Source organism: Larimichthys crocea, chromosome XII (assembly GCF_000972845.2).
Source record: "Larimichthys crocea isolate SSNF chromosome XII, L_crocea_2.0, whole genome shotgun sequence".
Lineage (NCBI taxonomy): Eukaryota > Metazoa > Chordata > Actinopteri > Sciaenidae > Larimichthys > Larimichthys crocea.
The window spans coordinates 20,133,589-20,152,911 of record NC_040022.1 but is presented as its reverse complement, the minus strand read 5'-3'; the positions used below and the strand labels follow the sequence as shown (position 1 = coordinate 20,152,911).

The 19,323-nt window shown below is 40.5% G+C and overlaps 1 protein-coding gene across 1 annotated transcript in view; it reads right to left on the bottom strand.

Annotated features, from left to right (window-relative positions):
* Positions 1-19,323, bottom strand: part of prr12b (proline rich 12b) — a 66,033-nt gene that overhangs the window by 45,252 nt on the left and 1,458 nt on the right. The window lies entirely within an intron of this gene.

Sequence of the window (19,323 nt, the reverse complement as noted above, 5' to 3'; positions counted from 1 at the left end):
GCAAAGAGTGGGGGGAGGCAGTGGAGAGAGAGAATGGTACGCTCAAAGCAAAACTTGCTAAATGTTGTGAAGAAACAGGTTTGTCATGGACGGATGCACTCCCCATTGTTTTGTCTTACATACTTAACATGATTGAGTATTGCTCTCTGGTATGTTGTCTCAAGTTTCTCAACAGGTTAAAGCAGCCCTCCCTCAGCAGGCCACAGGTCCCCTACACTCGATCCAGCCTGGCGATTGGGTGGTGATAAAAAACCTGCGAAGGAAGCACTGGAGGTCTGAGAGGTGGCAAGGGCCGTTCCAAGTGTTACTCACAACGCACAACAGCGGTGAAGGTCGCAGAGAGAGCAACTTGATCCATGCCCACCACTGCAAGAGGGTGCCCAACCCCACGGAGTCGTAACCCACCAAGCCTGCAGTACACTTGCATGCACACACGTAAAGCAAGGCTGCGTTGATTCATCATAGTAAGCCGCTTCTACTGCACCGGTGACTACACTGTACACAATACACTTCCAGAGAGCACAAAAACACGAGTCAACTTGATTGACCTTCGAGGGATGATCATCATGGCAGACAAAGACGTATTTGGGTTGTGGGATGAGATGCATTCTGTGGTTTTCTTTTGTGATTGCATTTTTGATTTTTTTCCTGGTATAGTGTGACATTTTTGGCAGACCACATGGATAATGTCACTTTTTCCATGTCTTTGTTTGCTAATCAGACTATAAATGGCTTTGTAACTCTTACAACCACTCAACAATCTCATCGTATGACTGGTGATGCATGTGTGACTTTAATTCCTGATAATAGTGACAATATAACATCTGTTATTCATGCACTTGAGAAGATTCGAGATGAGTTTGGGCCCTCTGCTTCAGCAGGAACCTCCTTTAATGCATGGTTGAGCGCTAGTTGGACCCTGGGGTGCAATGGTTTTCCAACTTTTGTTACCTGTATTTATCACCCTAGGATTAATATATTCTTTTGTATTGCACTCTGACCTGTATGAAAGCCTTGATGCATTGTTGGATAGGCGAGACAGTGACTGGTCAGTATGCACTCTTGTCACAGGCTGAACTTTTGTTAAAGGAAGATCCTTTCCCTGTTAGTGATTGTGGTTCCTCAGCTTCGTCTGAGGATGAGATGTAAACATGTGATTTCTTCCCCTTTTTTATTTTCCTTATATATTCTTTGTTAATCGACACAGCAGGGTGTATCTTTCACAAAATAGTAAACGTCTTTTTCTAACAGCAATCAGTATGATGACATGTCTTGAATCCTTGTGGAATTGTCATGTTGATGTAAAATGATTGTCTGTATTTTTTTTTTATTAATGTTAATCAAAAGGGGGGAAGTGTAGTGGAAAAAATTCTTTTAACCTCTTCTTACTATTTTATGCTTACTTTGTTTTACAATTATATTTTATGTTTAACTTTGTATGAACTTTGTCCTATCTAGGAGACTGCCTCCTGATGGGTTGATATATGTTTGAGTGTAGACATTTCTTTCTGTCCCAGAGATGTTGGTACCAGCCACGGTGCAGAAGGGGAGTAAAGCAGATATTTACGAGGGTAACCCCCCTTTGCATTTAGAGTTTCTCTTTTATTACCTCAGAGGAGAGGGAGGGGAGAAAAATGTCTACAAAAGGAGCAGTTGAATGTATTATCAGCAGAGAGGACTTTGCGACTCTTGTAGTCGTACTGTTGTCTCTCCTTGGCCAAGAATAAAACTCTCATTTAATACTGATCGTGTTCTCAGTCTTTATCGAATTTCCACGACAGTAGCAATGACTTCATGAGCTTCTTTAATGATAAGATTATAACTATTAGAGACAAAATCCATCACCTCTTGCCCTCAACAGGCATTGATCTGCATTCTGATACAGCAAGTTTTGAAACAGCTGTAAAACCTGTTATGTATTTAGACTGTTTTTCTCCCATCGACCTTCATCAAATAACTTTAATCATTTCTGCAGCTAAGCCGTCATCCTGTCTCTTAGACTCCATCCCAACCAGGCTGCTCAAGGATGTTTTACCTGTAGTTAGTAATTCGTTATTGGATATGATTAATCTCTCTTTATTATCAGGATATGTACCACAGTCCTTTATGGTAGCTGTAATTAAACCTCTTCTTAAAAAACCCACTCTAGACCCAGAGGTCTTAGCCTACTACAGACCGATATCAAACCTTCCCTTTCTCTCTAAAATACTTGAGAAAGCTGTAGCTAATCAGCTGTGTGATTTTCTCCATAACAATAGTCTATTGAGGATTTCCAGTCAGGATTTAGAGTGCATCATAGCACAGAGACCGCATTAGTCAAAGTTACAGATGACCTCCTAATGGTATCAGACAAAGGACTCATCTCTGTACTTGTCCTGTTAGATCTTAGTGCTGCATTTGACACCATTGACCATCAAATTCTTTTACAGAGACTGGAACATCGAATTGGCATCAAAGGAACCGCCCTAAGCTGGTTTAAATCGTATTTTTAGATCGATCTCAGTTTGTTCACGTCAATGATGAATCTTCCATGCAGACCAAAGTTTGTCATGGAGTCCCACAAGGTTCTGTACTTGGACCACTTCTATTCAGTTTATATATGCTTCCTTTAGGGAACATTATTAGGAATCACTCTATCAATTTTCATTGTTATGCTGACGACACCCAATATATTTATCGATCAAGCCTGATGCAACCAATCAGTTAACTAACCCAAGCATGCCTTAAGGATATAAAAAGTTGGATGACCTACAATTTTTTGATGTTAAATTCAGACAAAACTGAAGTTCTTGTAATTGGACCCAAACACCTCAGAAACTCTTTCTAGAGACTAGTTACTTTAGATGGGATCACCCTGGCCTCCAGCTCCACTGTAAAGAAATCTTGGAGTTGTTTTTGATCAGGATTTGTCCTTTAACGTCCACATAAAACAAATTTCTAGGACTGCATTCTTCCACTTAGTAACATCGCTAAAATCAGACGCATTGTCTCTCAGGTGGATGCAGAAAAACTAGTCCACGATTTGTTACTTCAAGGCTGGACTATTGTAACTCTTTGTTATCAGGCTGCTCCAATAAGTCTCTTAGGACTTTGCAGTTAATTCAGAAGCTGCTGCACGTGTTCTGACAGGAACCAAGATCAGAGATCACATCTCTCCCATTTTGGCTTCCTTGCATTGGCTACCTATTAAATCTAGAATAGAATTTAAAATTCTTCTCCTTACTTACAAAGCTCTTTATGGTCAGGCACCATCGTATCTAAAAGAGCTCATAATACCTTATTACCCCTCTAGAACACTGCGCTCTCAGGACGCTGGGTTCCTTGTGGTTCCTATAGTTTCCAAAAGTAGATTGGGAGCCAGAGCTTTCAGCTATCAGGCTCCTCTTCTGTGGAACAAACTACCTTTCTGGGTTCGGGAGGCAGACATGGTCAACACCTTTAAGAATAGACTTAAGACTTTCCTTTTTGATAAAGCCTATAGTTAGGGCTGGCTCAGGTCATCCCTTAGTTATGCTGCCATAGGATTAGACTGCCGAGGGACTCCACCCCCCACCCAGGGTTATGCCTAGCCAGGCACGGTATTGGTTGAAGATGCACACATCTACCTTACCGAAAACCCCCTCTCTCTCTCTCTCTCTCTCTCTCTCTCTCCATCTCTCTCTCTCTCCCCATCTCTCTCTCTCTCCCCATCTCTCTATCTCTCCTTATCTCTCCATCTGTGGACATGTCTCATTAATGCATGTTACTAACCAAACTTCCCCGGAGTTTCTGTGCTCTGTCGTCCAGCAGGTTCTCGTGGATCGTGGCTGCTGCTGTGATCCTGCACGACGCCCATTACATATATTATTACTGTCATAATTACTACCATATCTGTTACTGTAATCATTTTTATCATTCATTGATTCATTGTCATTTTGTCAGTCATTGTAATTGTACAATATGTTTGTGTTAATTTGTCCTGTACACGTGACATCCATTGCACATCTGTCCGTCCTGGGATAAGGGATCCCTCCTCTGTGGCTCTTCCTGAGGTTTCTTCCACATTTTTTCCCTGTTAAAGGGTTTTTGTGGGCAAGTTTTTCCTCACTCGAACCGAGGGTCTAAGGACAGAGGGTGTCACTCCCTGTACAGATTGTAAAGCCCTCTGAGGGAAATGTACTTTGTGACTTTGGGCTATACAAATAAAATTGATTTGATTTGATTTGATAATTAATATATTACAATATATAACAGATTCTTTTTCTTTTCTTATTTTTAGCAATAACCAAAGAGCCTCTGCATCAACCTGGTGGTCAGGTCCAAAGGGTTTGAGAGATATTTTCCAAGCATCGCCAAATGGTTGTGGAGAATTAAATAAAGCAGCTCTCAATGATGTCAACCTTTAATGGCATTCAACACAGGGGACATATATATACTCCTGTCACTGTGTAAACATGCCCAATTATGTATTTCTATCCATTTGTCACATCCATTCCTCTGCTGCTCCGCTAGTAGTTTTCCACTCTCCTCCCCTTTGCTCCACTCTCCCTGCTGGCCACGCCCACCTCATCAGCCAACTCTATTCACCTGTGCACACAGGTGCTCCTCATTAGTATCAAGCCTGTATTTAAGCCTCTCTGGTTCACAGACTCATTGCCAGATTGTTCTTCCTTCATGCAAGACTCACCAGCAGTTTCTTTTGGACTGAGCTCCCATTGCTGACCCTGCCAGCCACGATCTGTGTCTGTTCCCCTACTGGTGTTTGTCTGCTGGTGTGGTGTTCTGCTGTTACTGCAATTGGGTCCTCACACACCCGTTACACCATTATTGTTTTTTTTAGACCTAAAGACAGGCTGATTACCAACTGTGAAGGTGCCGGTGCTGGGCTCTTTTTTAAGTGAGGCTGAGCAAGGGCCAATGAAAGCTGTTAAATGGCACAGGTATGAATATTAGACCACTACACATGTATTCACAGGCCAAGAACAAGTAGACTGTGCACAGACCCCGAGTGGAAGAAACCAAATGATTTGATATTCACTTGACCTTTTTCTAGCACCACCGTAATTATTTAAGTTTTATTTGAAGTTACATGATAAAGAAATTTCCTTTCAAGAACTGTACGATTTTAAAGACTGTAAAAATTATCTTGAGCACATCTGAAGACAGCATCAGTCTTTTGTATAGACTATCCAGTGTATGCAGAATAGAGTTATTTAAAGCTTTCAATGAGTTGATTGGATTCTGGAGGTGGTACAGCTGGGCTGGCATGGCCCATGGTGGTGGGGCCCATTCTAATTTCTTTTCATCAGGCTCTTAATCACTACAGTATGTCTGGGCATGTTAAATTCTCTGCCAATATATTAAAAACTAGAATAGCAAAATATATTTAGAAGCAGTAGCTTTGCTTTACCAAGTGTTTTTTATTCACTTATCCATGTAATATGAGTAGTTATGATGGATCCACCACCAGTCCAGCATGTTTTGCTGGGAATCACTGAATTGTTTGAGTATTGCTTCCCATTGAAAGTATGACCAAATTTCAGCTGCTGCTGACAATTTGAATTTTTAATTTTTTTTTAATTTGCCAAAACAAGTTGAAATGTAATTAATAATTGGTTGTTCTCTATCTTTAGCTTTTCTAGTGCAAAAAAATGTTCATATTTAGTCGCATTTTAACTGCGATGCACCTGCCTATCACCTGTGCATCAAAGGATTTCATTTACACAATAGAATCAGTGTTAATTTCGTAAGACGAGACGAAATGTTCGTCAACGAGCCTTTTTCCCTTGACGAAGATGAGACGATGATACAATGTTCTAAAAACACTGACGAAAAATGTGCCAACGTGCTTTTTTGTTGACGAATAAAAACGAGACGAAAATGTCATGCAAGAGCAAAAACGTCCTCTTTGTTTTCGTCTACTATACAAGGAAAAAAAAGCAACATCCAGTCCTGCTGTCATGTGTTTGTGCCAGCACTTCTTTTACTGTAGGCAACGTCACGGCCACATGTTTGAGATCCTCTGGCTGCTCTCACACCTGTGGCTTGAAAACAAACAGCATGCAATAGAAACACGGCGTACGGACAGCGCAATCTAGAGCATGAAACGGGCCTTGAAGTCAGGCCCGCCCAGGCCCGATAAAATTCGACCCAAGCCCGGTCCGTTTTGATTGACAGCTTTGTAGAGCCCGAACCCGTTTGCAGCCCGACGTTATTAAAATGTGCACATATGGCATTACAGTCAAGAATGAGTCTAGCCTCTCCATTTGCACTAATAGTGATGGACTCATCTTAATTTGAACATTTTAGTAGATGCAACTGGCATAAAATCAATTTATTTATATTGAAATTTAACAATTGCATGTAGAAGATGACAGAACATGTCATAACAGGGTGTACCTGCTATTAGTAGATTAAAAAATGAGATCAAGTGCATATTAAGTGTGTATTGAAACAACAGACAAGACACTTAGCAAAGTTGCATTGAAGATGAATTAATTCAATTCAATCAAGACATTTAATCAATGTGTTAGCTGTGGAACACAAGTGAACTGGAATTAATAAACAAACAAAAAAAAATCCTGAAATAGAAAAAGACTAAAATGTTCTGACTAAAACTGGACTAAAATACCCTTTGTTCATGTTTGACTAAAACTAGACTAAAACTTTGAGACTTTAAGTCGACTAAAGTGTGACTAACAAAAATGATTTGTAAAAGACAAAGTGACTAAGAATGAACTTTGACAAGACTTAAGACTAAATTAAAAAATGGGTGACAAAATTAACACTGAATAGAATTAAATATTATATCAGTACAGTATACCACATTTTCCATGATACGCCTATACATTCACTATCGGTCCTGCCAGGATCAGATCAGATTGAGTTTAGGATCTAAATATTGGCATGAGGGTAAAAATAGGTATTGAGATGTTTGAGGTCAGTAGTTAAATTTTTTATGTTTATTATGTTTTTCCAATTACTTAAAAGAGATTTCAGTGGGAGGGACTTCCTTGTTGGCCTGACCTCATGGCTTGACCCACAGAGTGTTTCCTTTTTGATGAGACATCAGCTTGAAGGGGAAAAAACTCACTCTGCGTTAGGGAAGAAAAACAAAAGAGGCTCTGTCTCACCTGGCACTCAAATCAGTTCTCCACAATTTTTGCTAGCTATGCAGAGTTGATATACAATATCGTTTTTGGTTCTTCTTTCTCCAAAATAAACCCTGTCAATATTTCTGTATTGTGAAATGCCTAAGCCAGATCTTTCCTGAATGACAGATACTAGTGATGTTAAGGTGGTGTTAATGAAATGTTAAGTTGATTATTTATATTTATCTTTTTCTATGCTGCAACAGAAGACATGTAGGGAGAGCTGTAAAGCGATCCATCAGGTCAAGAGCTGCCTTTGAACAGGGTGGAATAAGTCTACTCAGCTAATCTACACAGGTACCCAAGATCTGAGCTGTTGATTGATATGTTTCATGTTAACTGTTTACTTTTTTTTTTTTTTTTTTTTTTTTTTTGTAATAACATGAGATTTGGTTAAAACATTTCACCTCTAAATGGACATACTTCTAAGGCTAAAATTGAGAAAATGTTCATTGATGTTCAGGTTAATGGAGTGTGCTTGACAAAGCACATGATCTAATATAGCTGCAAGCAGCAATGAGGGGCCCATGCAGATCAGGCGATCATGTAATGTAATAATAGTAATAATTGAAGCTGCAAGCAGCGATGGTCAGGCCCTCGCAAATGTGCGCACGTCAGAATGTGCGCATGTCGAAATGTGCGCATGTGGAAATGTGCATAGAGCGCCACACCCACAGTTTCTCCAAAATTCATAACATTGATAACTTTTACTCTGGAAGTCTATATGAACACTCCTACCAAGTTTGAAGTGAATTGGATACAATCCCTAGGAGGAGTACGTTCAAATATGACCCCTTCTCAACCACGCCGAAACACAGAAAATGGCGATTTTCATTCTTAAATATCTGGCTTCCTGTTCATTGTAGCACATTACTCCAAGAGACTTTTTTGTAGGTCCTGTCCTGTTCTACAATTCGGCTGAGTTTCATAATTCTGTGTCCATAACTGTGGTGGAGCTGTTCCAAAGAAAAATTCAAGGGTGCGCTATAGAGCACTTTTGCCCCACCCCCTCATTAATTATGCAGCCGAATTGTGCATAATATTGGTCTTAACAACCACAAGAAGTTTCAGACAGCTCTGACAAAGTATATGATAGCCCAACACTTTGGCCTGAAAATCAGCCCAAAAGTCAACGGAGTCTCATATTTTTTTATTTTTTTTGAAAAAATCGGCAGACTTTGACGCGCTGTCACGGCCACGCCCTCTGATGAAAAGTTGTGATTTTGATAACTGTATGTAACATGCCCAGACGCACAAAAAAGTCTCTTGGTGCCCCGGGCTACAGTGAAGCGTACAGCGTCCAATTTTTGTCAAATTTGGACTCCCCGCAGCTTCACTGCATGGACCCCAATAAGAAAAGGTAGAAACACAATGGGTTCCCGCAGCTTCATTGCATGGACCCCAAAAAGGTAGAAACACAATGGGTTCCCGCAGCTTCACTGCATTGACCCCAAAAAGGTAGAAACACAATGGGTTCCCGCAGCTTCGCTGCATGGACCCAAATTATTCCCCATACTTATTCTTTATAATTATTCTTATTGAGCATGCCAGAAAGAGCACACTATCTATTATTCCCCATACTTAAATGACTGTGCCTTGCAAGGTGCACTATATACTATTCCCGAAAAAATGGCTTATTAGTGTGGATGCCCCGTTTTTGCACTGTGACCTGAAAAGCACCAGCTAATCCCTGCAGTACACCCATTAACCCTCATATGAAAAGGAGGGTTTTTTCTGCAGGGCAGAAGACAAACCAGTTTCTCTCCCGAATGCTTGAAGTCCTTTCCATACCGGAAGTCACATAAGACAAATACCTACACAATCAGGAAAGCCTCATGCTACTAGCAATAAAGTCAGTTTGGCCACTACACGACTTTATCTGTCGGGTACGTCCTGCCGTTTGCAGCACTAACAGTCAGTATGACACACACACTGATCTAATTAGGGCCCGGCAGATGGCACTCGTTGCTTGGCAACCTCACGTCTGCCTCTGAGAAGCCCGACAGATGTTATAGATAACATATAAAAAATATATAAAAGTATAAGGTATAAGTATGGCAAATATAGCAGTATAAATATTGCAAATATAGAAAGATTACTCAACTTTTTCCAGGTAATTTCACACGTTGTTACAATATTGTTGGGACCACGGAGACTCCACATAGGAATTTCGGTCATTCAACTTTATTGTCAATGCTGCTATGTGTACAGTACATACAGAGAATTGAAGTAGCATTTCCATTCTTTCCCTGGTGCAAACAGCAATATACATGACATGTAATACATTATATAAACATATATACAAGTTAAAAGTATAAATAAAGATTATGGCAAATATAGCAGTATAAACGGAATGAACAGTATAAATATTGCAAATATAGAAAGATTACTGTATTTTCCACACTATAAGGCGCACCTAAAAGCCTTCAATTTTCTCAAAAGCCGACAGTGCGCCTTATAATCCGATGCGCCTTATCTATGGATAAATACTGGTTAATCATGGCTACCATAGTCAGGGGGCATCGCCGAAGTAACCATAGACATATATACGTAGACGCCGCATTGAGCGCTGAATCGTACGTCGATGTCGACGCCATTTTGGATGTGGCAAAGTAGAGCGCAACCCTTTTCCTTGTATTAGTTTACGGGCAGATCTGCCACATCCAATATGGCGGACACGTTAACGTATTGCAGCAATGGACCAACCTGCTCAATGAGGCGTCTATGTATATATGTCTATGGAAGTAACAGCGGTAAGAACGGTAAAGAGGAATTCCAGTCCAACACCATTTGTGTCGCGAAAATACTACGTCACTGACATTACCTTGGGACAAATAATAAAACAGCTGTTTATTCATTTTGGGAGTGAATGGAGTTGTCAGAACGTATACGTCAATATTCTATTAATAAAGTTTGACTGACTTATCTGACTGTTTTGTTGACATTACCTTTAGCGCAGCTCCATCTAGTGGATGCATAACGCAACCCCAGCCACTACTGTAGCTATTATTCGATGCGCCTTATAATGCGGTGCACCCTATATATGAAAACAGTTTTAAAATGGGCCATTCATTCAAAGTGCGCCTTATAATCTGATGCGCCTCATAGTGCGGAAAATACGGTACTCAACTTTTTCCAGGTAATCTTTGTTACTATATTGTACAAATTCATACCATATTTCAAAATATCCTACAGTTCTATCTTTTCATACAAGTTTCCACAGATGCATCAGGCATTTCAGCAGAGGGCATCCACACTATTTCCACAGGAAATGCAATTTTTTCAAGTTATTATTCTAACTCCCTATTTTAGCACGCTAGTCCTCTTGCGGTTTTTGTCGCACATACACAAAAAAGGTATCAAAACGTGCGGCTCAGCCAGGATCGGTATGCTATGACTAACGCTTTGCCTAAAAATCGCCAAAAAACACGGCAAAAAATGAATGGGTGTGTATTGGAAGAATGTTTGCGAGCTACAGTTGGTGACATCATCGCTAGAGTACAGAGGGAGAGAAAAAAACTGTCAAAAAATTTATTTGTAAACCGCTCTCAAGGACACAAATTTCACTCTACAGAAATAATACCTATCCTAACCTATCCACAGCCTCACAGCCATGTTAAAAAGGTGGGAACATTTCTGGAGGAAAGCAGAAGTAGCGTTTCTATGTATCGCTCCAAGGTCACATTTCTTAATTTTACGGACACAAAATACCTATGTATACATTCAGGAAGAGCTCAACATACTAAAGGTGAAGCCGGTTCAATGATTGGAAATACGGTTTGGCCAGAAATCCTTCCTGTTTGACGGGTACTTCCAGTGTTTTTTTTCTCTCTCTCAGCGATGTCAAATGTCACAGGAGCAGCTGCGGTTGACTGCTCTGCTCTGATTGATCCCTTCATAATAGTAGCCCATTAAAAAGGCAATGATGACATAGCTTGTTGTATTAATACTGAATTTGCTGAGCACTGTCAATAATAATGTATGTGGGTGACGGTCAGGCACACTCAAAATGTCTTTAGAAATGTTTCTAATTGAGTGTGCCTGAAAGAGCACACTCTTTACTGTACACAATGTTTATTATATATTCTTACTTTTTTTTTTTTTTTTTTTTTCTTTACGGTTTGTTTCCCTTCCCACAGTTTTGGTCGCACATACACAAAAGCGCTATCTAAGCGTTTCAACAACGGTTTGCCTAAAAATAGTCAAAAACCACGGCAAAAAAATGAATGTTAGAGAGCTAGAGTGTGACATCATCGCTAGAAAAATCTGTCGAAAAATACATTTGTAAACTGTGCTCGAGGCTGCAAATGTCACTCTACAGACATGATTACCACTAAAAATGTAGGAAAATTTGAGGCGTGGTAGTGATAACACTACTGAAGCTGTCAGTTTTATAGTTTTGGGGTCAGACACAAAGATGCACCAGCAACATGCATCTACTGCCAAATCTACTCCCATGTTAATTTGAGAAGAGAAATTTCCAAAAGAAGCAGGGAACACCTGTTTTTCCCAAGGCCAGAGTTTATACAATTTTTTGCTGGTAAGAAAATTGTCCACAAGATGAGGATGTTGATGGTCATTTCAGCTTTTGGTTTGCGGCACACCTTTTTGGCATTTTTGGCCACCTTCGACGGGTTCATTTAGAGATTTTCTGTGTGTCTCAGGGGAGAGACAGAAACACAAATGTCTACAGAGGTGCAGTCCCTCTGATCTATAGGCAGGCTGTTCCAGAGATGGGGGCTGCAGTAGCTAAAAGCAGCCTCACCAAACTTCTTTGTGGAGGTTCTGGGGACAACTAGGAGTCCAGATGCCGAGGATTTGAGGGATCTGCTTGGTACATACTTTTGTAGCATGTCACAATGGTAGGCCATTAAGAGAATCTTAAAATCAATTCTAAAATTGGGGTAACCAGTGCAAGGCTTTTAAAATGGGGGTTATATGTGCCCTCTGTCTGGTCTTTTTCAGTACTCAGACGGCAGAGTTCTGTATTAATTGTAAGCGGCCTAGTAGTAGGGAGGTTAAGCCCAAAAAATAGGCCTTTGACTTCAAGTTATGATGCAAAGGTGCCCTTTGGCATGGAAGTACATTAGGGTCATACAAATAAATTTATCCTAAGACACAAGTGAGATCACATTTTGTATCAGAAATAAACACCTTTTTTCAAAAAATGGCCGCCAATGCACTGAAAATACTCTAGAGTCTATATCTTTGCTTCTGTTATCGCTATAATGACAAACTTGGTGTCAAAGTGTACATTTTTGGCGTCAAGAAATCCAATATAATAGGTTACAAGTTTAAAAAACAACAGTTTTCCCCTTAATATGACAATTGGAGGTAAATAAGGACATTTCACACAAAGAAAATGTGTCATCAGAGTGACTTTACTTATCTTTTCCTTCAAAAACTTTTTGAGTTTCATTTTTGTAGTTCAGCAGTGAAGGTATTTCTGTACACTACGTTTGTCCTTAGTAGCATGAGATTTCAACCAGTCAGGAGTAGCCTCTGCAAATCACTTCCTGCAACAACACATCGGATCCCATCTGCACCAGGGCCTGTGACAGCTGAGCTGACAGCCTTTGAAGATCAGAGGTGACAGGTTAACACTTTGAGGTTCCTATGACTTTGTCATTGAATAGAAAAACGTTTTTAATGTTATATAGCTAATAACTAGCTAGCTAGCTAGCTAGTTATTAGCTAGTTAGATTCATTATTATTCAAGCAAGCACATGTTGCTAGATAGTTAGCTATTTGATAATTTTTTACATTTGTGGATGTTTGTTAATACTCATTTTATTTTGCTCATGATATTAAAGCAACTTCATTTGTTATTTTAGATTAACCATAATGGAATTTATGCTGGAGTTTATGCTTCCTTTGTCAGTCTGCCCTACAGATGGAGAAAACATGATATCCCTCTTCATCATTTAAACTGAGAAACAATCCTGAAAGATTGCAATCATGTTACAAAGAAGCTGTAGAAAACATCCAGGAGCTGAAGGCATTAGGGGATCTGCCTGAGTTTATAGTGGACATTAGTGGTGGTAGACAGGATGTAGTTCAGCTGATGATTCAAAATACTGTGGTATGGCACAAAAGCTGCAGAAATGCTACTGATAAACAAAAGGTTCAGAGAGCAAGAAAAAGAAAAAAGCATGAAGAGTCTGTCAGCCCAGTAAAAACATGGCGCATGAGTGACGAGTCCACCAAACTGACTTCACCCACACCCTCAACATCATCATGTGAACCATTCAATACACCGTGTCTCTTCTGTGGTGAAGTGGGCAACAAAAAGGAACTGAGGAGGGCTGCCACCCTTGGCTTGGATAGAAAAGTAAAAGAATGTGCTCAGGTGGTTGGTGACAGGCATCTATTGGCTGAACTAGCTGCTGGTGACATGGTTGCTATTAATGCTGTTTATCATTGTGCATGCCTAACTAGACTCTATAGAAAAGCAGAAACTGTTGGATGTGACTCAACTGAAAGTAATGCAACTCAGGTCATCAGTGCATGTCCTCAATGAGTTGCTTGAATACATCGAAGGCTATCGCTGCTCAGGGGAATCACTGGTGATGTCTTACCTGACAGCCCTCTATGACGAGCGCATTGCTAATCTGGGATTTCCAAACATCAAATGCAACACCCCACGACCTCGGGAGGATATTGAACGGCTGATTCCTGACATCAGATCAGTACAAATAAATCGTGTATGGTCACTTGTATTTGATAATGACCTGAGCAAAGCTGTTGCCGACATGAAAAACAACACATCTACTGATGTCTCCATCATCTTCAAAGCAGCCAAAATCCTTCGGCAAGAGTATCTCCCCATGAAGCATACTTTTACAGGTTCTTTCTCAACTTCTTGTGAAGCTCATTCTATACCTCCAGGTATTGATCAGCCACATCCTGCATCTGAGAAGTCCCAGGCTGCAATATCCATTGGGCAGCAAATCATTTTCAACTCTGTAAGATGCAGATCAAAGAAACATGGCAGTGTTCCTCGTCACATAAGAGAGAGGGAAACACCAGCTTCACTAGATCTGGCAATGAAACTACACCAGCAAAGTGGTAGTACATATCTGGTGGAGACCATGCATAAAAGACGAATGTGTGTGTCATATGACCGCTTGAAAACATTTAGCACAGATATAGCGAATTCAGTGATCAGTCACTGGGAGCAGATTGGTGTTGTGGTCCCACCTCAGGCAGTCACGGGTGTCTTCACCACGGGTGGTTTTGATAACATTGACCACAACCCATCATCAACAACAGCAACATCAGCCCTCCATGGAACATGCATCACCATTCAACAGCACTTCTCTTCAGACAGACTGAGAATCTGACTGACATTCTAGATCCAGCTGAAATGGGGAAGAAGTATGTGAAATCCTTGCCACTTCACTACACAACCATGGATCTGGATGTTCCTGTCTTGAATACCAACAGTCATCGTCATCCAGCCTCCCGTCTTCTCATCAATGTAACTGAAGAAGTGGTTAGAGAGAGTCAGAAGCCTTCTTATAAAAGAGAACCTTGAAGCCAGAGAATTAATCTCATGGGCTGCATATTATGCCAGCATTACAGAGGCTACTTCACCCCCCCATCCAAATCATACATGTTGCCACTGTTCACAGAGTCATCTACCAGCCCCACCATGGCTTGGCATGCAATGAAAATCCTCAGACAGCTACCTTAATCCAGGTCAGACACCAGTCATTGTAGCTGATCAACCACTATTCACACTGGCCAAGAAACTTCAGTGGAAGTTTTTTTCCAGACAGAGCTTGGTGAGGATTCCTTCCTGGTAACACTGGGGTCAACGCATATCGAGAAGATGCTGTGGAGTGTGTCTGGTGACTGGCTAGATGGCAGTGGGTGGACCACAGCTCTTACCAATAGTGGCATCTCAACTAGTGGCAAAACGCAGGCCTTTATTAATGTTCACCACATCTGCAGAACCCGATACATTAAGTGTCTGTAGCTGCTCTCTATGTGCTCATGAAGAAGGCTTATGATCAGAACATGGAGATGGCAACAAATGACAATGATGAGCTGAGCGATCTCACCCCTCAGCCTTTTACTTACCAGAACTTGTAATTTGCAAGTGTAAAACTGATTGTAAAGCACCTTGCAGAGGCTGCCTTGCATGTCTCTCTGTGGATGTCATGGCTCATGTTCCCACAGTGGTGCGGATGTCTAAATAGAAAATCATCTTAGTGATGTATTTACACTAAACTATGAGTCTTCATCACTATTGTAGGTATAGCATTGCCTACCCCTAATCTGTGAACATAGTTATTGTTGTTCCACTACTCTACCCATAATACACAAATTCAACACTTATTAAAAGGGAACAATTTTGTTTTTTTAAAACTTGAAACCTATTTTATTGGATTCCTTGACCCCACTTGTACACTTTGACACCAAATTTGTCATTATAGCTATGACAGGAGCAAAGATATGGACCTCAAGTATGGTTGGTGGCCATTTTGAAAAAAAATGCATATTTTGGATACAAAATGTGATCTCACTTGTGTCTTAGGATAAATTTATTTCTATGGCCCTAAGGTACTTCCATGCCTTTGCATCATGACTTGAAGTCAAAAGTCACTTAACTTCCCTTAACTTTTTTTTTTTTTATTGGGGTGAAGTCTTGTGGGGATACCGCGATGTACAGTTGTGTATTGTCTGCGTAGCTATGGAATTCAATGTTATGACTTCTAATAATTTTTGCCAAGTGGGAGCATGTAGATGTTGAACAGAAGGGGCCCTTAGATAGAACCTCGAGGGACTCCACAGGCAACAATATTGTAATAATAATAATATTACATCTGATGAGAAATTACCCAGTGTCACAGTGAATAACAAGGCTTGTTATTAATGACGTAGCACCAATAATGTACCAAAACCAGTTGTCGTGACTGTTACTTTACCTGGACGATGCTTGTAAAGTATTCACTGTGTCTTTCGCTTAATAATTCTCTTCAGGAGATTCCCAAATAAAGCCAATGTCTGGGCAACACTCCATTCACATATGGAGCTAGCACTGGCCCACTAGCCCACCAGTGCAGAACCTGTAAGACAAACACTACTGTATATTCAGTGGGCCACTCCATGTACTGGACATCAGAAGGAAAACCAGAAAACATTTTCTACATAAAATATGATCCAGTTTCACCAAAATCAGTGAAATAGTGAAAAACTATTTTAAGTTAGAAAAAGTTACATAATATTGCTTTAATAGATGCTGATGATAAATACAAAATGCACTGCATAGTGATGAACTGCATAAATTTTAAAACTTGGTTATTCATTACGTAAACCACCACAGTCAATATACTCACAAAGAGAAACATACAATCTGACGATGCTATTGGTGATAGCCGATAGCTAAACATTCTGGAGTTTTAAAGCTCCGCTTAACATATTCAGACATTACAAGTGGCTATTCCAAACAGCAAAAAAATATATTTTTTTAATATTTTAATAACATTATATACAGTATAATAATAATAATAATAATAATAATAATAATAATAAAAATTTCAAAAGAAATTTTGAGTGTGCCTGACTCTGGCCCCGCATTCCCCAAACATTATTATTGACACTGCAACCAGGGTCAGCTGCAAGCCAGTAATTAGGCACAGGTGCACGCATGCGACACCGAAAATCTCTAAATTAACCCCCTCGAACAGGTGGCCAAAAATGCCAGACCGTGTGGCGTATCCAAAAGCCGAATGACCATGAGCATCCTCATCTTGTCGACCAGTTCTGTGTCGAGTTTGAGGGCTAAATGTTAAAAAAAACTCTGACCTCGGGAATTTGAGAAAGAACAGCTACTCCGTGCTCCTTTTAGAAATTACATGGGAGTAGATGGGACAGTGGGTGCGTGTTACTGTCACATCTTTGCATCCCACAACCAAACTATATATCTGACAGCTTTAGCAGATGAATATGAGTGAGATGACAAATTTTCCTATGTTTCTAGCTATAATTTATGACATTTGTGGAGCAAATTTATTTTTTGATGAAATTTTTCTCTCCCTCTCCACTCTAGCTATGATGTCACGCACTCTAGCTCTGGAACATTCTACCAATACAAACCCATTAATTTTTTGGCAATTTTTAGGCACACCGTTTTCCGAAACGCTTAGGAAAGTCATAGCATACTAATCTGGCCAAGTCGGTCATTTTGATACCTTTTTTGTGTATGTGCGACCAAAACTGCAGGCGGAGAAGACGACCAAAAAATGTACGGAAGAATAATAAGAAAAATAGAAACATTTCTAAAGAAATCTTGAATATGCCCCATCGCCGCCATACATTATTATTGACACTCAGCAAATTCAGTATTAATACAACAAGCTGTGTCATCATTGCCTTTTTAATGAGCTCTTAGTTTGAAGGGACTCTTATTTTGAAATACTTTTGTCTTGTTTGTGTGCGTGTGTGTTTGTGTGTGCTTGTGTGGTCTTGTGTCTGTATGTATGTGTGCTTGTCCTGTCTGTTTGTGTGTGTGTCAGAGTGTGTGTGTCTGTCCTGTCTGTACGCTCAGCAAATTTAGTATTAATACAACAAGCTGTGTCATCATTGCCTTTTTAATGGGCTATTATTTTGAAGGGACTCTTATTTTGAAAGACTTGTCTTTTTTTTGTGTGTGTGTGTGTGTGTGTGTGTGTGTGTGATCGTGATTAACCATAATTGAAATAGTGAAATAAAACAGAACCTACTGGAAACATGGTAATCTGTTCTTTCAAATTAAAAGCACAAATGTGTGTTTTATTATTAACCCACATTAGGAGGCAGGCTGCTCCATCCCAACACATGTAGGCCTACACTCCATTACCAACTGGAGCCAAACCCATCGATCAGGTTTGCTGAAGATGACTTCACTTACACTGCTGCTAGAATGAAAAGTAGTAATCACAAGATTGCAATCTTGCATTGAGTAGAGTCTCATTTTTATTGTGTCACTGTACAAAAATAACAACAAAATATTGTGACATAAATTTTAGGTCATACCACCCACCTGTACCGCTCCATCACACGCACCACCCACCACCACATGTAAATTCTCAACTTGTGGGCAAGACATAGAAACTGAAAAAATATTTAGTAATGTCAGTGTCACCAGTGAATTTATATTTGTGCCTATTTTTGATTCTGTTCTTTATACATATTCAGGAAGGAGAAAGAATGTTCATCATGAGTCTACAACTGAGTGGTTGGTGTAAAGCAATTTGGGGTTCAGTATCTTGCCCAAGGACACTACGACATGCAGACTGGAGGAGCCGGGGATCGAACCACCGTTCATCTGATCCTGAGTTACAGTCACCCCGTATCTGATGAGTACAGAGGTCATGCAAGAACTGGGATGTTTTCAGCTTTCAGGAATTGTGTACAACATGGGGCTATGTATTATCATGCTGCAACATGGGGCAGTGACAGTGGACAGTGGCCCGACAATGGGCCTCAAGATCTCATTGTGGTATCGCTGTACATTAGAGTCAACAAAATGCTCCTGTGTTTGTTGTTTTTGCCTGCCCAGACCATAGTCCTACCACCACCATGGGGTACTCTGTTTACAATGCTGACATTAACAAACCACTCGCCAATACAACACCAAAAACATCAGCCCAGTAGAGTGTAAACCAGGATTCATCTGTCAAGAGAACAATTCACCTAAGTACCAGATGCCACTGAAGGTAATGCTTTCCCTCAAGTAAGTTACAAGGACTGACTGCAGTCAGGTCAAGACCTCTGTGAGAACAATGAACACTCAGCTGAGCTTCACTGACACGATCTCTGACTCTGAGTTTGTGCAGAGATTCTTTGGTTGTGCATTAACTAGCTAACTCAAATATCAGAGCTGAGCTCACGTCATCACCTCCAGACACACATGTTCTGGTTGTAGTAGAAAGAAAAGCGTGCACGCGCCTACATTAACATTTGCTCCACAGACTCAACTCATGCACTCTGACGGTAGACTGGTTGTCAAGGCGACCGCTAACGTGGAGCAAAGCTAACAGGAGCTAGGTAACTTTAGGCCGCAATTCCAACACACAACAGTGCGGCGGGAGGAACAGACACTTCATGTGACGTTTGTGAACAGCAGCAGCTTCGACACGGCCACAGTGTGGCTATTGACGAGCATGTAGGAGCGCGTTTGATGACACTGTGTGCAGTGTGTGTG